Source organism: Notamacropus eugenii, chromosome 1, assembly GCF_028372415.1.
Source record: "Notamacropus eugenii isolate mMacEug1 chromosome 1, mMacEug1.pri_v2, whole genome shotgun sequence".
Lineage (NCBI taxonomy): Eukaryota > Metazoa > Chordata > Mammalia > Diprotodontia > Macropodidae > Notamacropus > Notamacropus eugenii.
The window spans coordinates 354,818,767-354,843,196 of NC_092872.1; the positions used below are offsets into that span (position 1 = coordinate 354,818,767).

At 39.0% G+C, this 24,430-nt stretch overlaps 1 protein-coding gene and 1 pseudogene across 2 annotated transcripts in view; one reads left to right on the top strand and one right to left on the bottom strand.

Annotated features, from left to right (window-relative positions):
- Positions 1–24,430, bottom strand: part of WDR25 (WD repeat domain 25) — a 252,118-nt gene that overhangs the window by 191,535 nt on the left and 36,153 nt on the right. The window lies entirely within an intron of this gene.
- On the top strand, positions 377–1,843 carry LOC140518254 (interferon regulatory factor 5 pseudogene; annotated as a pseudogene).

A 24,430-nucleotide genomic window follows, 5' to 3' on the forward strand; every position in this document is an offset into this window, starting at 1 on the left:
ATTTCATGGATACCAATGCAGAACTTCAGGTGTCCATCATTTTACCCTTGACTCTTCCTTTTCTGGTTCTCTCCATCCTTTGTGTCTTTATTCATCAATGGTAAGGTGACACAGCCTAGCAACACCTGCCATGCATCTTTCCCTTGCCTTTGGAGCTACCAGATATTTTGGTTCTTCTCAGATCATGATATTCCACAATTCCAGCGACATCTCACATTAAAAATACCAACATTAGGGCAGGCGGGAGAGGAGGGCAGAGGTGGTGACAGCTTCTGCTCTGAGGAAGCGAAGCCTGGCCCAAGGTCCAGGAGTGCCAAGACTCTGGGCCAGGGGTCAGCAGCCCGCCCGCTCACCTGCCCATGTTCGCCATTCTGCCATGACTCTGCCTGTGCCACATCAATGGGTGGGGCTCAAGCCCTGGCTGGTTGTCCAAGTGAACAGCTGCCAGTACTCAGGCCTTCAGTGGGTCAACGAGGAACATAAGCTGTTTTATACCCTATGGCACCATGCTACTAGGCATGGCCCCACCCAGGATGAAGATGACAACACCATCTTCAAGGCTTGGGCCAAGGAGACAGGGAAGGCGTGGATGAGGCAGATCCTGCCAAGTGGAAGGCCAACCTTCACTGTGCCCTCAACAAGAGTAGAGAGGTCCACCTGCTTTATGATGGGCCTCGAGACATGCCACCCCAGCCATACAAGATCTAGGAGATCTGTGCCTCATGCCCTACTCCCGCAGAGTCCCTACCTGGTGAAGAAGATGAGGAGGATGAGGAGCTACAAAGGATGTTGCCAACTCTGAGACTCACAGAACTACCACAACCTGCCCCCTCCATGGTCCCCTATATTTTGCCAAAGGAAGAACAGGAGTGGCCATCTACCAGTCTTCAGACACCTCTTGGGCTGGGACCCTCCCTTCCTGAGCCCACCATCCTGGCCCCTCTACCTGGCCCCCCTGCTCCTTTTAGGGAACTGATCTCCAAAGTCCTTCCAGAATTGGAGCCTGGGCCTCTGGCTGCCAACTTGGCTCCCTCTCCAGAACAACTGCTTCCTGATCTGCTTATAACTCCCCACATGTTGCCATTGACCAACCTGGACATCAAGTTCCAGAACCAAGTGCAGTCACCCTATTTCCTCACCATCAGCAACCCCCAGGGATGCTGCCTCTTTTACAGCCAACTGGAGGCCACCCAAGAACCAGTGGAACTCTGTGGCCCAGTGAGCTTGGAGTAGGTGCATTTCCCTGGTCCAGAGGGCATCCCCAATGAGAAGCAGCGCTTCTATACCTACCAGTTTACTAGACGTGCTAGACCGAGGGCTCATCCTGCAGCTCCAGGGCCTGGATCTCTATGCCATTCATCTTTACCAGTGCAAAGTGTTCTGGAGTGGACATTGTGCCACACCCTATGCCACACTGTGGCCCATCCAAAGAGAGAAGAAGACCAAGCTTTTCAGTCTTGAGCAGTTTCTCAATGAGCTGATCCTATTTCAAAAGGGCCAAACCATGACTCCACCAGCCTTTGAGATTTTTTTCTGCCTTGGGAAGGAGTGGCCAGACAGAAAACTCAAGGAGAAGAAACTCATTACTATACAGGTGATACCAGTGGCAGCTCAGCTTCTACCAGAGATGTTCTCAAGGGAGCGTTCCTGGTCAGCTGACAGCATTCTACTACAAGTCTCAAACCCAGACTTCAAGGACAGGATGGCACAGCAATTTAAAGAGCTACATCACCTTTAGCATCTACAGCAGTGCCTGCCACCTATCCCCTCTGTGCCTCCTGGACAGGGCCTTCTTGCTGGCTCAGGGCCCTGGTCCATTCACGAAGCTAGCATGCATCAGTGAAGTGGCTGCTCATCACCCATCCCTCACCAGCTTTTATATGAGAACTGACCTCAGTGTGCTAAAGCCTTGGTGGCCCCTTTTAGAGCCAGTATGGGCCAGGCCTTTTCTGCTTTAGAGGGCTTTATGCTCACGAAGGCAGGTCCCTGGGTTCACCCTACCAGTGGGAGCTTGGTAGGGAAGATGATGCTGCCAGAGCTTTATGAAACTGCATTAGGAGGAACTCAGCCAACACTTGATATGGTAGGCTTGGAGCATTCTGGGACCTTATAGAAAAAGGCAATGCTTTCTAGATGGAAGGAATGCTTTTTCCATTCTCCTCACTTTCAACAGAAGAAAAAAAACGGCTGCCAGCTAGGCAATCCTCCACACAGGACAACAGCAACTCACAAGGGCTGGGAGATCAATCTTGGCAGATTGCTCATTGACATGCACAGCTGTTTTCCTTAGTCCTAAAGAACAGGTGTATAGACACTTGTTTCTCAAAGGAGTCACAATTTAAGGTGGTAGCTACTCCCACTTTTGAGGGTATAGCAAACAGATAGAGTAGGAAATGGGATTTTGTAATGTCATTTTAAATTGCTGTGAGGGTGAACTGTGGCTGATAAGCCATATCAACATTAAAAGATTACAAATTTAAAAAAAAAATACCAACATTAAAGAGAAAGAAAGGAAGGAAGATTTATTAGGCACTTAATACATGAAAAACATTGTGCTATTTTAGCAATGTGGATGCAAAGAGAAAAGAAAGGTAGTTCCTGCTCCCCAAGAGCTCACATTCTAATTAGTGAGACAATATATATATAGGTCCTAGATGCATCTTGGAGAAGGTTTGATGGTCCTTAGGGTACACTGGCAAAACAGATGATAGTGCAACTTCTCCAATGTCATTTCCACTGACAAAATCATATCAGTTTCTAATGGTGAACCATCTGATAGTGCCAAGGACTTTGGTGGCAAGTACTTTCATTTCTGGGTCTTCAGCAGCTCTAGCTACAACACCTGTAAAAACAGTTGCCAGTCTAAGTCTCCAAAGGGGTTGCTTTCTAGAATGATGGCTTTGAGCACTGAGCTAAAAGCAGTGCTACCATTCCCAGGGCTCTTGGGAGCTGGTCAGTAGCTTGTAGTGGTAGTAAAGAAAGTGGGACCCTTCTCTATAAGTTTCTCTGAATGACAGTGTTTGGGCCCATGCTGGAAGCAGGGACAGTGGGGGGAAAGACAAATGACTGAAATTCTCAAGATACTTGGGTTCAAGGTTCTGAGCTATCAATTTTGAGCTCAGCATATCTTTAAGACCTTCCAAGATATGTAGACTTAAGTTTTCATTCAGTGAATTGCCAGCCAATTGCAAATCACGTTTAGATAATGTGTTTTTTAGATAATGTGTTTTTCATCTACTCAAATTTTATCCAATCAAGTCATATTTTACATTAATTTATAATTTCAAAAATTCCACATCTTAATATTTTATCTTCAGGTGGCAGTTCCTATTACTCTTCCTTGAATTTTCTTAACTTCTATGACAGCTAGCAAGTAGATTTATAAGTAATATTTAGATGCATTGAAGAAGCTCATAATTTTCCAGAACTCTGCTATGGATTCATTCATGAAGGAAAGCATTCTTTGTAATATGAATTCATCCCCTAGTTTATCTATTCTGCAAATTCAGGCAAGAGAAAAATGAATTATCTTAAAGCAGGGTTATATCTATTAGAGCAAGTTTTATAAATATAACATTTTGTGTACAATATGAATGGTATTAGATTTCCAGGCAGGCTAAAAAGTTTCAGTAACTGCTATTCTTCCTTTAATAATGCTTTATTTCAACATTTGTGAGGACAAATTTAAGAATACTGAAAACCCTTTTCAATCATAATTTAGTAAAAATTTACAAGGACATCTAATAATCTACTTACTTCCATAGCTTCTATAAGTACATAAACAGTAATTAATATGTATTCATATTCACAGAGGAAGTCTTTCATGGTACCAACAACTGCTAATGCCTATACATGCACACACTCACACACACACGTGTGCACGTACACACACATTACATTTACTTTACATGTATTTTGTACACTCTTACATGTGTACACATGTAAGAGTGTAAGCTTCTTGGAGACAGGAACTACTTCATTTTCATCTTTGTATTCAAGTACCTAGCACAGTGCCTAGCCTATTGTAAGTGCATATTCAATAATGGATATGATATTTTATGAATTACCAATTCTATATCACAGAATACTAGATCTGAAAAGAGGGTATTAGAGATCATCTAGTTTATCCCCTTTACAGATGAGGAAAATGAGACCCAAGAAGATAAAGACAGAGGTGTTGGAACTCACATGTCTTGACCCCCCAATCTAATGCTACTTCCTCTATATCACCCATTATTTGTCTTTTCAACTATTTATAATGGAGAAAAAAATACTAAGATATTAGCCAGCTACTGATTACTACATATAAAATCATTTTCTTGCAAGGAAAAAGCAGGGAAAAAAAAGAAAAAAAATATTGCTTTAACTAAGTAAAAGTTATTCTTAGAGAAAAGATGGATGAAGAGCTTTTGGTTTTCAAGTACCATTTTGTGATACCTATGAGCCCTTCACATAGCAAGATAACAAGGATAACCATCACCCTGTGAAAAAGAGTTATAAATAGAATACCTCCATTCCTATGCTAGGGGTAGAATCACCACTTTTTTTTTCACATGTACACATGGTCATGTCATTCCTCTACTTAAAGTCTTCTATGTCCTCCTACTATCAAGTAAAGCTCAAATTCCTTTGCCTAGCATGCAAGGCCCTCCAAAATCTGGTGCCACTCTTCCTCATTTAATATTATTTCTCTCCACATACTCTGGACTTCCTTGTCTTTGTGCCTTTGCTTTAGCTGTTCCCTATTCCTAGAACATCCTCCTTGCTCCTCTTTTCATTCTTTGTGGTCTCACTCAAATGTCACTTCATCAACAAAGCCTCTCCTCATCCCATTAAACCATAATGATCTTCCCCCTGACCTCACCATATAGCACTTGGCTTTGCAACTATTATATTTGTAACACCAGGTATTACAATTCTATTTGTGTCTTATTTCCTCCTACTAGACTATTAACTCCATGATGCCATTTGCTATCTCATATTTAAATGAATGAACAAAAAGGCATTTATTAGGTACTTATTGAGAGTTGAGCACTATGGTAAACACTGAGGACAAAAATATAAAATCAAACATCATCTCTTCCCTCAGTGAGTTTATATTCTAATAGGAGGAGACAATATATGTAAGAAACTGGTGACCAAAAAGTGAGCCAGGTCAGGCACTGACCAATGGGGGGGAGGGCAATGAAGGCTGGAGAGTAGATAGTTTCTCAGTAGGGAGTAAAGTGACATATGGCTGGGGCCTCCCTGAAATAGTGGGCGAGGTGAGGCACTCACCAAATGTATCTTTTCTAGCACAGCAGATGTTTAACTTATTTTTGCATGAATGAATAAATAAGTGAATGTGGAGTAATAATCTTATATGAATTATCAAAATCAAAAGCAAAATTTGGATTTTTTTTCACCAGAGGCAAAAAGGTTTTGGGGGGAGGGAAAAAGAAAAAAGGATTCAGCTGGGAAGGACACATATGGGTTTGAAAGCATGGAAGCCTAGGGGTAGTGGCATGAGCCAGTAAATCACTATGAGGTATGACGTAGGGCAACAGTCTTTGTGGGGAGAAAGGATACCCAACCCAGAAAACTAGTGCTAGTTACATATGCATTCACTGCTACTAGTACAGTAAAGATGGGTTCAGAAAACCTGACTGGAAAATTATAACAATTTTAAGTGATACAATTAATCAATTAATTAGGTTGATATTAAAATATTAAATAGGTACTTATTAAGTATACTATACCTATTATGTATTTATGATATATATATATGATCAAGTGAGATAATAATTGCAAAGACTCTGAAAACCTTACAACACTATCTTTAAAACATCTGCCATAGTAGTGTAGTAGTAGGAATAGTAGGAGTAGGAGTAGTGTGCTATGCACTGTAACAGTACTAAAGAAGATAAGGTATGGTCCCTGACTTCAAGAACCTTACAGTCCAGTTGGGAAGGCAATATAGATACTAAACAATTAAACAGTATTATGTACCTTCTCTAGGATACCTCTTCCAACTTGTTGGCACCAACAGATTTGGAAACTGAGTCCCTAGGGAGGTAACTTCTCCTTTGAGGTTCAAGGGTACCCTTTGGATTTTCACACCTAAAATTCTCATTCACAAGAGCACCAAGGCATAATGTTAGGAAGCAGACTCTGGGTCAGTGGCTGGAGTCATCATGAGCCACAACTACAATGATGAGCTTTCGTACCACAAGAGTCATGAGAGGATCGAGATGAGTTTCATGCCCAGCATTCAGAGTGTTCTATGTGAATGATCTACCTGAGAAACTGTTTGAGGAAATAAGAAATGCCAGTTAAACTGGTGGTGCTGGTAGTTTCCAATGAAACAGACTGGCAGCCCTACCTGTTCATACATCTATTGGACTTCCCAATGTCCACTCTGGCTATGGATTTGCTATTAGGAAGATGGCTGCCTTTGAGAGGAGTGACCCAGAAGCAGTGGTATCTTCAGGTGGTATCATCACTCATGGTATCTGCTTCTGGAGAACCAATCTGGAAGAAAGTGACATCCAATCTGTGAAGGAGTAGCCTGACCCAGGCTATTTTGACCACATTTCTCTGGGAATGAAATCAAAAGGAGTTATCCCAATCAATGCCAAGAATTATGAAGAGGCTCTGGAGAGAAGCGTGGACTGGTCTTTAAGAGAAGGCTTTGTCTGGGCTGAGGACAAGGATCACCATGAGGAATATGGCTGTATGCTGCAAGTTGACCTTAATAAAGTCTCTACATATGCATGTTTTACCAAAAAAAAAAAAAAAAAAAAAGGCTTTTCTCAGCTTGTGATCCTGGGAACAGGGAACTATTATGCTGAAAACAAAGTTATAGATGAGATTTTAAATGAATATGCTGCTAAGAAGTGGCACTGACTACAAAGGGCAAGTAGATGTGTATGATAATCACAGTGGCAGCAAAGGCCTGAGCTATCAAGAGGCTACAGATACAATGGCAGCTACAGAAAATCCAGCAGCTCTGCTCAGAGCCCATTTGGCTGAGTTCCTCTGTTTTCTCCTTTTGCCTTCTGATTGCCAGGACTAATTTACTCTTAAATCTATGGTTAGTTCCCTTTTGCCAGAAGTCACATTCTTTAAAGTTGCTTCCTATCTAGAATGCTCCTTTTTCCTATGCATATTTCTCCATAGAGAATACTTATCAACTGTCTGGAACTGCTTCCCCCCCTCCCCCCTTATCTCCTACAGGGCAAGAGCCTCATAGGAAGACCATAATCAGAGTCACACTACACAAAGCTGCAGCCTGTCTCCAACACCTGGAACTCTAGAACTGTCTCTGGAGTTGGTGGGCTTAGCTTTTAAAATGGCTAACCAGAGCATGAGCAATGTTCTCCCAGTCAATGACCAACTTTTCCTTCAAATACAAAGAACTTTTCACATTTCATAAAAGGATAACGGCCTGTGGACACACAACTCCATTACTTGCCGCTCACTTTTCTGTAACTACATTAACTAGCTAGGGGGAAGGGGGAAAGGGAAGAAAATAGCTCCTTCCCAACCCTTCCCTAAGTGCATATATCATCCAGGATAGGGATAGGGACTAGAACTGCAGTTTCACTGGTAAAAGGAAACTGTCTTAGAGAGTTGACCAGAGCACTGAGAAGTTTAGTATGTGGACCACACAGTCAATTCTTGTATGCCAGAAGAAGGACCTGAACCAATCCAGGTATCCCTGACTTCAAGGCCAGCTTGCTATCTACCATTGAGCCTCTCTATATATAATATGCACAGAAAAGAAATGTGAAAAGAGAGGTCAGTGTAAGCTGAAGATATCTAGAAGGCTGCAAAGCAAAGGGAGGACTTGAGCTGTGCCTTAAAGATCAGATAAAATACAGATAGGCTGGGAGAAAAGGGGGAGGCTATTAAAGGATAGAAAGGAAGAGGTAACAGCATGAGTATCTGATAACTTACCAAAAGCTTAGTGAAATTACTGCAAGGAAAAAAACTGAATTATGAAACCTACAAGCAATAATTAGTTAAATTACTACTTCTATCTGAATAACTAAATGAGCTTATTTTCATTCACTGATGGTTTATTCATTACTGAATGTCTTTTCTGAAAATTTTTAAGTATGAATTTTCTTTTATTTAAAAAACTCCCATGAAGATTTACTAAGCTAATTTCAAACAATCTTCTGAAATCGAAAAATTCCCTAGTCGAACAACATTAGTTACTACACATGTGGTCCATTACCAACTTTAATCAGAGAAATTGTGGCGAGACACTGTAGGTAGTTGCAAATCTATTCACAGAAAAAAACTACCTCCTTTAAAAATTCAGTACAGAAAGGAGGTCATTTAAATAAGCACCAAGTGATTATGAAAATAAAAGGCCACAATCCGAGATAGTCTTACACTTCTATTGGGAAAAGCCTCTTACTAACGGAATGTAAACCCATTAGCATATTAAAATGTTTGCACTTCCACAAGTGTTTGCATTTCACAATTCTAACATTTTATACCAAGCAATCAGGCTACTCAACATTTTCATTTAACAAGAGCAGTAACAGAGACATGAAGTTTCTTTAAGCAAATAATTACCTTTGGGGAAAAATTATAAACTTAAACTTACTATCCAAAAGTTTTCCTTATGCTTCACTATTAGTTAGAATTAGCTAAGTAGTTAAATCCCTATCCTAGCTATTGTTATGGGTCCTCCAACTTTTATTACAGCTATACCCCAAGGGAGAAAGAAAGATTCAGAAGGCACTATCAAGGCCACAATTTCCAATAACATTATAAACCAAATTCATTTACTTTTTCTATCTTGTAGTTTTCCGTGCCAAAGTTTGGCCAAGATGCCAAATACATACTCTTGAGCCAATCTCAAAGGTCAAGAGAAATATACCAATAATTACCAAAGGCAAAAAGGGAAAGTAAAAAAAGAAGCATTTATTAAGTACCTACTATGTGCCAGCAACTGTGCTTTACAAATATCTCATTTGATCCTCACAATAAACCTGGGATATAGGTGCTATTATTATTTTCCTTTTATAACGGAGGAAACTGAAAGCAGACAAAGAGTTCACATACCTATTAAGTGTCTTGGAGTTGAATTTGAACTCAGGTCTTCCTGACTTCAGACCTAGCACTCTATCCATTAGGTCACCTAGCAGCCAAAGAAAGGCATCCAATCATATTTAACCCTTATAACTATAGAGCTACGTTAGGATGAGGTCCTCCCTCTTCTCTCTTCTCTCCAAGACCTAAAGGTTTCTCTATACTCAGCGATAAGGGTTTGTTTCCAAGCACTAGCACTGGAAACCCTGCCTAAATATGCCCTCTGAGTGAATCTCTGGCATGAAAGTGAGGCAGGGTTACTCATTACAGTTATTGCCCTTTCTACCCCACAGAACTCAAATGTGCTTTCTCATCATCACTAAATCAGTACTAGAAATTACTAGCATGTCACATATTTGAATGTCACCTGTTTAAGACTAATTGATGTGTGAACCTGAAAAAAAAAATTATTTCTAGCTCAAGGTCCACCCTCTGGTGAAGATGAGCAGGGCTAGGCCTCACAAGAAAACATGCAGTCAACCTCTACTCGGAAGACTTTTGAGTTCTACAGGAAATGCTGGGGCTTATACTCACTGCATTAGCACAGTCATGTAGAACCCAGGGATATCTCTCCATTACAATAAGGCAATGAAGAAAGACATGGGGCAAAGGAATATGAAGGTTACCTAGTTAAGACTAGCCCAAGTTTGAACTTCAGACATAGCACAGATACCAACTTTGATGGCTGAGGATGAGAACACACACCTGAATTCTAATTTGTTTGTTTCTGATAACCCTTCAATAAAACCAGTCAAGCAAAGGTGATGAATATCTTTCACCATTATATCTGTTTTAGCTGATGTGTTCCCATTTGCCACTATACAATGTATATGACCATCCATCATACTCCAGGAAAGACATTTTCCCTTTTTCCTGGCTTCCAGACTCCTGATTCTGGCTTCAGAATGTCCGAAAGTATGTTTTCTCATCCTGGAACTTCCTCTCAGCCCTGAGACATCCTCTCCCTGGACCATCCAACAACTCCTGGGGCCTTCTCAACATGGAGCTTCCCTCTGGAAGATCTGCTTCCTTCTCCCACTGGCCAGTTCTTCCTGGAGCCTCCCTTTTGTGAGGGATAGAGATGGACTTTCATTTCCTCTTCACCTTTTGAGTAGATTCCAGACCTCTCAACCATGCCCTCACCCTGGGCACTTTTGATCTTTGCCCTCCCTTTTCAGCTCCCTTTATCTTCCCTCATTATAATGTAAGCTCCTTGAAGGCAGGGGCTGTCTTGCTTTTAGTGCATTTGTATCCCCAGTGCAAATCAGCAAAGTTCTTGGCACATAGTGAGCACTTAATAAATGCTTGTTTCCTTTCTTTCCTTCCATTTACCATATTTTTTATTCTGAAATTCCAAATGACTATATATACAAAACATCTTTTTTTTAACTCTATAATCTGTTTGCACTTTAAAAAAAGAATTCTGAGGTAATATTGTGAAGGCTTACCTAATACTAGAATCCTATGTATTTCAAGTAATCTTCTTTACAGGTAACTCAAAAGTAGAGCAAAGCTCTTCATAGGTTTCTGTTTCCTTGGCAACAGCTTTACTGTCCCAGGGAAGAAAAAGAAGGAAATTGAAGACTGAAGGGGAAGGGGTAGGAGAGGGAGTTAAAAGAGGAAGGTAGAGGGGAAAGGGGGGATGGTAGAAGGAGTATCTGACATACAAAGAGAAAGCTTAGCTCCTCCCCTTTCAAAAGACCCTTACTGGTGCAAATTCAATAGGGCAGCTGCTTTTGTACAAGAAGGAACTAATCCATGAGCCATGAATGATAGACACAGAAAACAACATGGAACTGAGCATATCGGAACAAAAGGTAACAGATCAAGAACAGATAGGAAGACTTACTACATGGGCCTGGAGGCAGAAGCAGTAGAGACAATAAATCAGTGCTGAACAGAGTTGCTAAACTGCACGTGAACATGGGGGGAAGACTGCATCAAAGGCCACTGCATCCAGAGGGCCCCTACAAGGAAGCAGTTAGCACCACATGTGAACAAGCTGAAGAATGGCATGGGGCTGAAGTGGGGGGGGAGGGTGGGAAAGAGGAATATGAGGCAGGAAACTAAAGACCACAGTGGATATTAAAAGTAAGGAACAATGAGGCACAAGACACAACATGAAGTAGCAAATTTGGTTATGGGACCAACGAAGGGGCAGTTGGGTGGGAAGGAGTGAGGGGTGACTCAAGTGACCCTAAACCACATGAGATCGTACTGTAAGTCAAGACGGACTATACAAACAGGCCCCTATGGAAGTAGGCGAGAAGAGAGGTTTTCTTTACAATCTGTGGGGTTTGGGTCTACATCATTTCTCCATCTGTGTCTTATAAACAAAACCTTTTCATTATCTGATGTCCATACTGGCCTGAGTACTTATAGGTAAACTTAAAGCTCTTTGTGGAACACAAAGTGAACCAAGTGCTTAAATTCCCAGGATATCTACCAGTGAGGACGTGGGTCAGGTGAATTAGGTGTAGGGAGGGTACTCATGTCAAGGTGGGACAGGGGGAAATTACCCACTCCAGGGTTACAAAAGCAAGAAAAAAAAGTAGTAAACCTAAAAATAAAAGGGAAAAAAGTGATCAAACAGAAAGTGCAAGGGGGGAGGGGAGAATAAAAGGGAAGAAACGAGAAGAATACTAGGAGGAAAAGTCACAACCAAGACTTTGTAAAAATAATTATCAGTAAAGCCTATATACACTAGTATTAATGGAATGTACTTTGTTTTATTTAAAGAACTATAGTAGTTAATTAGCCAGACAGAAACTAGCAGATTATCCAGTATAACCCCCACTTTATAAATGGAGAAACTAAATACCAGGAGAGGGTTAGTTACTTGCCCCCTGGTCACACAAGTAAGTAGCAAAGCCAATATTAAAATCTAGATCCTCTGGCTCCAGCCATCTTCTCACTACATAATTTCAATTTCAAATTACTTTTTTACTTAGCACTGTGTCTTAAACATAGTAAGCACTCACTAAATGTTTGATGAATTGAATTTCATCAGTAAGAGTTTTCCGATTCCAAAGGAGAGCATAACCCCTCTATGACTGAAGAGTCAATGTAATCTCTTGCTGTGGCCAGCAAAGATCACCAAGAGTCCAACACTGCAGTGGGGAGCTTCTGCATCTTTAAACAGGCTGGTCCAAATTTGCTCTAGTGCCTGGCCTGTACGCAATCTTTCCATGTTGGAAGAACATGCAAAAACTTATGCTCTGCTGCCATAACGTTGAAAAGGGAGTAAGCCTAGTGACAGAGCCCAGATCTCCCAGTCTCCAGGTAAATGTTCCTGCCATCACATTACACTGCTTCCCCCTCTCCTCCTCATTTAACAATCAGAAAGCTTCCTTGTAACTACTTGTTTAAATGTCTCAATATCACAACACTTGCTTTGCAATGAAAGTGGATTGCAACTCCAAGCATCCCAGCAACACCTCTGCACCTCTGAGTGTAGTACGTTAACATCTCCCGAGCGCTGCTGAGAGTCTAAAATATATCTATTTGTTCTTTAAACATTTGAGAGAGCCTTTTTTCTACTCTTTTTTTTAAACTATTTTTTCCCTCTCTCAGAATTCTTCAGTCTATAGGCTCTCTCCCATTGTGTGTGCATGGAGGCAATCCCTAAAAAGGAAAATACCAGGAGGAACCTTTGATCTTACACTAAAAGGTCAAGAAGTTCCTATTTACAGGCACATAAGGATGCAATCTCTTTTAAAAGAAGTGGATTTTGATGCAAAATAATGTGTCCGTTTCCACAGCCAAGATAAATACTATCCAAGTAATCTCTTCCAACCAGGGAATCTGAGAAAGTAGAACAAGCCTTTTCAAAGATTATGGTTTCCTTGACAACAGCATTGCCTGAGACAAGCAGGAAAATAATTAAAAAGTAAATCGTCTTTGTTTCTAAAATCTGTAAACGTATGTTAGCAATAATGAACAAGGTTCTAAAGAAACAACAGGGATTTGATTAGACCCTGAAGACACCAAAGCAAGAAAATAAAAGTCCACCATGATGTATTGCACTTTGTGGAGATACCCAATTACCTTTACAGAGGGCTTTGGTTACTTTTAATAAAAACTGGAGGAGAAATTTAGACCCACATAACATTTATTATCTTTTAAAAAAAAAATCAAAATCCATCCAGCCATCTTCTTTCATATTGTACTTCCTCAAATAACTGACTCTATTTCCTAATTTTTTTCCTAATCCCCTAATTTTTACTTTAAAATATAAAGTAGTAGAAGATGGAAATGGCTGTTCTTATATCTGGCTACCAACAGATACCTAAAGCCAGAAGTACAATTTGAGAATTAGAAGAAAGGCATAACATCCCTATGCCCAAAATATTTTCTTCATTCAGTTCCTACTACAGTATGCCTAAAATTTAAACACGAGTCATTTCTTTAGTTTTAAGCACTTTCTCTCCCTGTGGTGCTCTCCAAAAATCAAACCCTCCCAGAAAAAATAACATAGTTAAGAGGCAAGATACAAAGAACCCCAAACTTGCAGTCAGGGCCCCTGAGTTTGAGGGCTGATTTATTATTCACTTACAAGCTATACAAACCTCCCAGAAGGATATAACGTCTGCCTAAGTGCCATAAGTGGCCCATACCATATGAACAGCCTCCTAATTGGTCTCCAGCCTCTCTCCTCTCCAATCAATCCTTCACAACACTGTCGGCTTAATTGTCCTAAAGCTCAGCTCTGATGACTTTAGTCCTCTTTGCCTATGGATTAAAGTATAAACTCTCATTCAAGCCTTCCACAATCTGGTTCCAATGACTTCTCTGGCCTTATCTGACTCTAGTGCTAGCTGTCATTGCCTCAGCACCTAAGCCACTGCCAATGATCTGCTTCAGGTCTCTCCCTGCTATCTAGGCTACCTCCATTCAGCTGCCAAAGAGATCTTCCTAAAGCTCAAGGTATGGCCATATAAACCTATAAATTTTACTGGATCCCTGTTACCTCCAGGATCAAATGTAAAATCCTCTGTTTAGCTTGTAATGCAACCATAACTTGACCCCTTTCTAACTTCCCAGTCTCCTTATTCTTTACCACTTACCCTCCATATATTTTGCAGTTCAGTAATTACTAACAACAGCCTGTGGGCTCTTCCCTCCCCATTCAATCTCCAAACTTGATGCATTTTTCCTCATCTCTACCTTCTAGCTCCCCTGGATTTCTTCTAATCTAAGTCAAAATCTTCCTTCTCCAAGAAGCCCTTCCCAGTCCCCCCAGTGGTAGTGCCTTCCCTCTGAAATTACACACACACACACACACACACACACACACACACACACACACACACACACACACACACTCTGTATGTACCTAGTTATTTGTATGTTATCTCCATTTGAATGTGAGCTCCTTAAAGGCAGTATCTGTTTTTGCCTTTCTTTTTATCCTTAGCATTTAGCAATGTATGGTACATATAATAAATAATAATAATAATAAACTCTTAATGATATACAATTGCCCTTTGTATTATCTAATGTTTCACCAAACTCTATTTCATTTTGCCTATTCTGACCCTGTCCACTTCCTAAGCAAATGAGACAGGCTGAGTATGTAAAACACTTTGAAAACCTTAAAGTGATATGAAAATATTAGCTATCATTATTGTTTTTTGTTCTTTCTATTGTTATTCTTGTGAGCTTTCCTGAAAACTCACATGTGGTCAAAGATGTTCACTGGGAATTTTAGGTCAAAAAGATGATAGAAATAATATCAAAATTCATTTGGAAGAACAAAAGGTCCAGAATATCAAAGGGACTAATGAAAAGAAATGCTTGGGAAGGTGGCCTAGCGCTACCAGACCTCAAATTGTACTATAAAGCAGCAATTATCAAAACCACCTGGTATTGGCTAAGAAACAGAGAGGTAGACAAGTGGAATAGACTTGGCACTCAAGACACAGTAGGCAAGGAATATAGCAACCTTCTGTTTGATAAACCCAAGGACCCCAGCTTCTGGGATAAGAACTTACTGTCTGACAAAAATTGCTGGGAAAACTGGATAACAGTGTGGCAGAAATTAGGCATAGACCCATGCCTGACACCGTACACAAGAATAAAGTCCAAATGGGTACATGATTTAGGTATAAAGATTGATACCATGAATAAACTGGAGAAGCAAGGAATAGTGTATTTATCAGATTTATGGAGAAGGGAAGAATTTTTTACTAAAGAAGAGATAGAAAGCAGTATGAAATGCAAAATGGATAAGTTTGATTACGTTAAACTGAGAAGTTTTTGCACAACCAAACCCAATGCAACCAAAATCCAGAGGGATGTAGTAAATTGGGAAAGAATTTTTACGGCTAAGCTCGGAGATAAAGGCCTCATTTCTAGAATATATAGAGAACTGACTCAAATGTATAATCATACAAGTCATTCCCCAATTGATAAATGGTCAAAGGATATGAACAGGCAATTTTCAGAGGAAGAAATTAAAGATATCTATAATCATATGAAAAAATGCTCTAAATCACTTTTGATTAGAGAGATGCAAATCAAAACAACTCTGAGGTACCACATCACACCTATCAGATTGGCAAACATGACAGAACAAGAAAATGATAAATGCTGGAGAGGATGTGGGAGAGTTGGAACACTAATTCATTGTTGGTGGAGCTGTGAGCTCATCCAACCATTCTGGAGAGCAATTTGGAACTATGCCCAAAGGGCTACAAAAATGTGCATACCCTTTGACCCAGCAATATCGCTACTAGGACTGTATCCCCAAGAGATCATAAAAATGGGAAAGGGTCCCATATGTACAAAAATATTTATAGCAGCACTCTTTGTAGTTGCCAAAAACTGGAAGTCAAGGGGATGCCCATCAATTGGGGAATGGCTGAATAAATTATGGTATATGAATGTAATGGAGTACTATTGTGCCATAAGAAATGATGAACAAGAAGACTTCAGAGAGGCCTGGAAGGACTTATATGATCTGATGCTGAGTGAAAGGAGCAGAACCAGGAGAACTCTGTGCACAGCAACGACCACAGTGTGCGAGTTTTTTCTGGTAGACTTGGAATTTCGTAATAACGCAAGAACTTATTTAAAAAAAAAAAATCCCAGTGGTGGTTTTCTAAGGCAAAATGCCTTCCACACTCAGAGAAAGAAATATGGAAGTCATTCGCAGAATGAAGCAGATCATGTTTGTGTGTGTGTGTGTTTTTGTGTATCATGTTTTGATTTGTTATATGATTTCTTCCATTTATTTTAGTTTGACCACATAGCATGACTATAGTGAAAATGTACTCAATAGGAAAGTATATGTAGAACCTATACAGAATTGTATGCGGTCGTGGGGAGGAAGGGGGGTAGTGGGGGGTAGGTGTGGGGGGGATAAAATCTTAATTTTATGGCAGTGATTGTAAAACATTAAAAAATAATAATAAAATAAAATTTAAAAAAAGATGATAGATAATTCTGCTATCTCAACTGCACATGTTCAAACACTGTACTATGTTAGGACATTTCAAAGCTCCAGCTTCTATGGAAAATGGATTCGTACTTTCAAACAGAAGTATCTTTCAAGTATATTTGACTGCAAACTCCACAAGAATAACTATTAGCTTAGAAGTCCAATACAACCAGTCAAATAACTCAGAATTTATTATAACCACAATTCATTTATACCACAAATTCATCTTTAATTCCATCCATGGAGCCACAGAATTTTAGCACTGAAAGAACCTAAGAATTCAGCCAAGCAAATCTCTGACCCAGTAGAAAAATCACTTCTATAGCAACCAGAGAAAAAATCATCTAACTATAGAGGTCATCTTAAAGGGCAACAAACTCTGCTTTGGACTAACTGAATTGTGAGAAGATTAATAGTATATAACCAGAGACTTTGCGAAAGCAGCCTCATCCATACTGGCACCTCAGGACGATGGTCCTTGGAGCCAGCATTACAGTAAGAACAAATAGCATGAACACTTACTAAGTAACTACCATGTGCTGAGAAAGGAACTGGGGGAAATACAAAATCTAGGGTTTCTACTATCAAGTGGGTGTTCATATCATCTAAACATACACAAGTGGGTAAGATCCCAACACAAATCACAGTACAAAATGTTATATAAGTGTATTAGAGAGGTATTTTTTTAAGTGCTATGTAACGTCTAAGGTGGGGAGAGGCTTGTAAAGAAAAATACAAAGATCAGAAAGTCAAATAGAAAAGAAAAGAATCTATGAAAAGGAAAATAGGAAGGGAGAGGTGGAGAACATGAGCAGAAAAAGAAAAGATTTAACAAAGGAATGATAGTTTTTATAAAGAGGGAGGGAAATATTACCAGAGAAGGTAGCACCTGGATTAGGAAACACTTCAGAAGAACAATATGAGTTTGGCCCTAGAAATACCGTTACTTACCATTGTAAACAGTGACTTGGATAGTTATCATAAAGGATTTAGAGCCAGAAGGGAGGAGATGATTTAGTTCAACTCTCTAGTTTTATAAATGAGAAAACTGAAACCCAGAAAGGGGAATGACTTACTTGTTGAAATACATATATTAATCATATATTAAGTAGCTAAATCTTGAACCCAAGCCCTCAGATTCTGAACGCAGGCTCTTGCCAGGACACAGTGAATTGAGAATATATTCATAAAATACGGGATAGCACTGAAGAGGGTAGAATTATCAAAAGAGTAGAAGTTAAGAATAAAATTCAACTTGAACGTAATTAAAACTCATTAAGGGAACATCCTTAAAAATAAGTCAATCCTTCAAGATCTGATATGACTAACTAGACACAATGACAACCAAAAAACACCTGATTGGATGGGGAATCAATCATCACCAGAACTCAAATTTTATAATAAAACAGGAATTATTAAAACTATCTGGTGTTGGTTTAAAAACAGAAAAACAGATCAATGGAATAGATTGCAGAAGCAAGACCTAGAAGCAGACATGTACATTAGTCTAGTGTTCAATAAATCCAAGAACACAAAAATCAATCAACAAGTATTTTTATTAAGCTTCTACTATATGCCAGGCAAGGGCAGCTAGGTAGTGCAGTGGACAGACTGCCAGGCCTAGAGTCAGGAAGACAGATCTTTTTGAGTTCAAATCTGGCCTCAGACACTTATTGGCTGCGTGACACTGGGCAAGTCACTTAATCCTGTTTGCCTCAGTTTCCTCATCTCTAAAATGAGCTGGAGAAGAAGGACATGGCAAGCCACTTTAGCATCTTTGCCAAAAAACCCTGAAATTGGTCACAACTGAAATACAACTGAACAACAACAGAAATATGCCAGGCACTTTGGTAAGCATTAACAATTCAAAGAGTCTTCATTTGAAAGGAACAGTTGATAAAATTAGAAAGCAGGTTAGTAGAAAATATGTTTAGACTATTATAATATTATACATAATAATAATATATAAAAAATTCCAAATAGGTAAAAGTTTAAAAGAATCAAACAATAAAAAAATTAAAGGAGAATGAAAAGTCATATTTTTTACAACCTTGGATAGGAGATTTCACAAAGACAGAATAGAGGAAATTGCAAGGATAACAAAAATAAGGTTAGATAGATGTCTAATATCCAAAATTAATGTGAATTAACACAAATCTACAAGGCTATGAGACACTCTCCAAAAGCCAAACTGTCACAGGAAAAGAATACTTTTCAAAAGATATAAATATATAGGAAAGCTATCCCCAAATCACTAATGACAACAGAAATACCAATAAACCCACTTAAAGACAGGTACTACCAGTAGGGCTCTGAGTTGATCCAGTCACTATGGCAAATAATTTATAATTATGCAAGAAAGCTTACCAACTTATTCATGACCTTTGATCCTCCCCACTACTGGGCTCATACTCCAAAACGATAAATTACAGAGACATCAGTCCCTCACGCACCAAAATAATCATGACAGCACTGCCTATTATGGCAAAAATCTGGAAACAAGTTAGGTGTGTGCTCAGTAACTGAGGAATGGCTGAGCTGTGGTACAGTAACATAGTGTGACATAAGGAACAACAAAAGTAAAGAATTCAGAGAAACATATAAAAAATCTATGATAGCTCTTTTGTAGTGGAGAAGAACTAGGAACTGAAGGGGTTCCCATCAATTGGTGGTATATGAACGTGATGGTATACTACTTTTTGCATGAAAAGATGAAGGCCATAGTTCCAGAGAATCATGGGAAAATCTGTATGAACCGATGTAGGCTGAAGTGACTGGAACAAGAAGAACAATTTATATAATAGCAACAATGTTGCAGAAACAAGCAACTTTGAAAGACTTATCAACTCTGTTCAATACAATGAGCAACCATAACTTCAAAGACCTCAGGATGAGAGGTGACAGACTCAAACTGCAGACTGAAACTTTCATTTTTTAGACATGACCAATGTATGAATTTGTTTAGCTTCATTATACGCTGGTAACAGGGGTTTTGTTTTTCTTGCTTTCTTGATGGGAGGAAGGAAGGTGGACAGGAGAGAATGTGGATCTGAAAATAACATAAAATTTAATTTTTAAAAAACTTAAATAGGGAAGCCAGATGGTACAGCAGATAGAGCACTGGGCCTGGAGTCAGGAAGACCGAAGTTCAAATCTGGCCTCAAACACTTCCTAGCTATGTGACCCTAGGTAATTCATTTAACCTCATTTGCCTTCCAAAAATAAATACTTTTTTTTTTAATTCAGAGAAACATGAGAAGTGTTATATGACTTGTCACAGAAAGCAGAACCAAAAGAATATACATAATATGACTATAATAATGAAATCAACAATGTTGATATAACAAATCAGTTAAGTTAAAACACATTCTATACATTACATTCTATACATTCTATAAATAGCCAGTAAATGATAAAATTTGTAAGTAATATGTACTATCATTCATAGTTACTATATTAAGCAGTTTTGCTTAACTGTTTTTAATGGAAAAGTATTATATAAGAGAAGCCTCAAAATTTAGCAGTCAAACTTTTTAGCTTCCCATAAGAGGAAAAAAGTAGAATAAGATTAAAAATACACATTTCTATGTTATTTTAAGATTATTGAGGTGCATTATTCATAATCACACTATGAAGAGAGGAGTATTAAATATTACCATCCCCATTGCAGAAAACTGAGGCTAAGAGGGGCTACATGACTCAACTATGGTCAAAATCATAATAAAATCTTACAGTTGGAAGGGACTTGAGAGACTCTCTAGCCCAATCTATATACAAACAAGAAGCTTCTCTGTAACATCCATGATGAATGATTTACTTAAAAAACTTCCAATGAATGGGAACTCACTACTTCCAAGGCAACCCACTGTCAACTTTTGGACGGCTTGAATTGTTGGGAAGTGTCTTTACATCAAGTTGAAATCTCCCTCTCTAAAACTTCACCCATTGGCCCTAGTTCTACCCTACAGGAGTATCATCAGTTAGAATGCAAGCTTCTTGAGGATAGGAATTATGTTGCTTTTGCTTTGTATGTCCCAGATCCTAACGGCTGGTGGCACTTATTAGGCGCTTAATATAGCTTTGTCTACTAATTTCTTGACCTGCACCTAAGCAGAACAAGTCAAATGTCTATTCCATAAAATAGAAGCTAGCAAACTGGTGATGCTTAGTAATGTATGAATCATGACATGAACTTTCTCTTCCTATCAAAGCACACCCTGGTTTCCAATCTTAGTTGGAAACCCCAACTAAGGTCACTAAGAGTCTACAACAAGATCTCAAGAGTTCAAAAAGGAGGTGAGTACATCTAGCCAGTGCCATGTAAAGAAAGACTAACCAATACTGTCCTGACTTCATCTATAGCCTCTATAAGTGGAAAATGAAAAGTCAGTGATGCCCAGATAGGTCTCACATGTCCCTACAACAAATGATAATATCCAGGATTTTCAAATTGGGATCATAAAATATAAACACTCATCTACAGGAAGAACAAAGTATACTTCTATAGTTCTAGGTAAGACTGTGCCCTCATTCTCCCTACAAAAAAGTCACCACAGTAATCTGGTATACACAAGTTGTAAACTCCTAACACAATAAGCACAGAATATTGTTCTATTTTATATGTTGCACAGTCCAGTTCTTATTTTTACTGCAACATGAGATTTGTATGTAAACATTTTAAAAACTTGTCCAACACACATACATGAAGCCTGAAAAATGTTTTTGTTCTTTTCAGCCTTAAATCCACTGCAGTGACAGTCTTCACATGGGCAAAAGGGAGTATCAAGAAATTTTGTGCCCACAAAGATCTGCTTCTATCTCAGTAGTTCCCATTCTGTGTTCTGCAGGCAGGCTGTCTTCCGCCCATTTGAAACTCCCCCACATTCACCACCCTTGCACGTTTACATAATTATGAACATACACACCAAGTAAAATATTCAGATTAGAAGAACATAATAGGCGTGGGAACGAGGAAGGAGAGAAGCATGCTGTCCTGGTTTTTCTTAATCTTTAGAACAGTTTCTAACACAAACCATGACTCCACCTAATTCCCTTCTCTGTCCTATCAAAGTAAGGATTCCCCTTCTGCTTTCCTCATTACCAAGTTTTTCTCTTGACTTCATATCTTAGGATTTTGTGCTGTAAGTGTCCCTTTATTTTACAAGTGAGAAAATTGAAACTCAGAGGGGAATTAAAATAATTTACATTTCTATATCACTTTAAGATTTACCAAGTATCATCTTCACAAAAACCCCATGAGGCAGGCAGGCACTTATTTATCGTCCCCATTTTACATGTGAGAAAACTGAGATTTTGTGAGTGAAGTGACCTGCCCAAGGTCACAGAGCTAAGAAGTGTCTCCCAAATTCAAAGCCAATGTTCTTTCCATAATATCACACTGCTGTCAAGCAATTTTTTTTTAATATTTGGAAGGGAACCTGAAAAAGTTAACATAGTCACACATTATTAGGACTTAAGAGTCAAGATGGCTAGCTGAACAGGACCAGCTCCCAGCTCTCCCATACCTACCCCAGCAAAAACCTGAAATTCCTACCAGACAAATAATGATGAAGAAGGCTGATGAGAAGCTATAGTAAGTGGCTTCTTCCATGCCAGAACTGCACGTGCAACAGGAAATAGGTTTCTCAGCCAAGCCAATGCCAGAGGCAAACAAGATAGTAACCTCCTAATGTGACCAGAGACAGGTCAGGGACATATGCAGACTTCAAGGCTCTGTGTTCAAAGGAAATGGAACAGAGGGTCCCACAAGAAAGCCCCAGTGGGGTCAGAACTCAGACACAGAAGTTTTGACTTTACAAGTCCTCCCTCCCCCAAAAATATGAATCATCATGGGATAAGAAATGATGAAAGAAATGATTTCAGAGAATCCTGAGTAATTAATAACTAATGCAGAATGAAGAAGAACCAGGAGAACAATATACAATACAAGGAAAATACACTTCCAAGAAAAAGGCCTTTGAAGGACTTCAGAGCTCTGATCCAAACAATAACTAACCATAGATCCTGAAGACTTAGGTCAAAGCATATTGTCCACCTCCTGACAAAAAGGTGATTGGTGTCCTCAAGGTGCAGGAGAAGACACACATTTTTTTTTTAATATAGTCACTATACAACTAGGCTTATTTGTTATAAGGGCTTTTTTTTTCCTCCCTTGATTTTTAATTGGAGAGTGGAGGACAGAGTAAAGAGAGGTCAGCAATAGTGATGTCAAAAAGAGAGAAAGAGAGACAGAGAGAGAGAGAGAGCAATTGGAATGTTGTCTTAATGAACAGAAGAGAAGGAAGTTCAGGAACAAGGCCAAGCACAACAGTTTTGAAAGTTATATGTGGATTTTATTATAGTTTCTTTTTTTAAAAACAAGTGGCATGAAATAGAGATTCACAGTTTCATATATAATCCTCCTTTTGAATTCTATTGTATATATGGAAACAATCTCTTTTTTGTTCCTTAAGTCGATAATTCAAAAATTAAATTAAATTTAAAGAAAAAATTATTAAGGACCTACAATGTGCAACATACAGTGAAAAGCAGTTCTTTTACCTTCACACTGACCTTGTAGGGTAAGAATTCTGTTTTGTTGTTTTTTTATCTGATCAGTTTTGTGAGCAAATTAAATACCAGCTAGGTACAAGGAACAACGCTGGATCATGTCAGAGATGCAAAAGTAATTATGATGCTGTCCCTGCTATCAAGAAGACTGGCCTCCTAAGGGAGATGACACATACACTAGGGAATTATAATACAAAATGTAATAAGACAAATGCCATAAAATATAAGGCTAAAGATTTTTCAGTCTATCTAAAGTATGCCATGCTAACAATAGTGGTATGAAGTGACCCTGCATTAAGGCTATCACCAGTGAAGCACAAAGTCAGAAAGGCCTTGAGGACAAACTGGCAACAGACCAAGGTGTGATCAGACACTCATCTCCAAGTTAGTCACAGGGTGATGCTTTTGTACAAGGGCTGTACACTGAGAGCAAAGAAATAAGACATTACTAAAGAATGTCTTTATATAATATTGTACTATAAAATGTCTTTATATAATAGTAAAGTATTCAGTCTAATGGTTTATTTTTGAGGAAACAGAGAGACTGGCATGTACATTTGATTTTTTATCAATAAGATGGGCTAAGGGATTTTTCTTCTCTCCTTTTAAAAGAGATAAGACTCTCAGACCCTAACATCACAGTCCCAGTTGTACTTATTGAAGAAGGTAGAAATGGCACTGGGGGTAGCTAGGTTTCACAGCAGATTGACATGCAAGACATCTAAAGGAAGAAAAGATACCAAAGTTATGGGAAAAACTTATATATTATTCATGCCCACAAAAAGGCAACCAAGAAAAATCTACAACTACCCACCTACCAATGGCCCCAAATACACAAAAATAATACGAGCATCATCTATACACAAATAAAAGACACCCTTAATAGTAAGGAATAAGCAGACTTGTGAAAATTATGCAACACTGAACTACATCTTTACCATTTTTCAACTGACTAAAAGATGAAGAAAACATAAGATCCCATCATGCTCACTGGCAGTCAGCAATTAAAAAGCATTAGATTCAGCAGAGCAAAACACTTACTTAAAGGTGTCTCCCATGCATACATCAAATTCATTGAAAAGGCCTTGAAAGACACAGCAGAAATAATCCTTTTCAACAACTCTATGTTCCTAAAAATCAAGCAAAGAACAAGACAAGAAGATATATGCTCATCACTGTGGTGTTCACCACTGTGATAGAGGAGATTCAAAACTCAGTCCAAGTAGAAAATGACTTCTTCATGGATGATGAAACCTTCCAGATGCTCATGTTTGCAGAAGACATTGTGCTGTTTGTATCAAGCCTGGAAACATTCAAAAAAGTTTGTCCCAA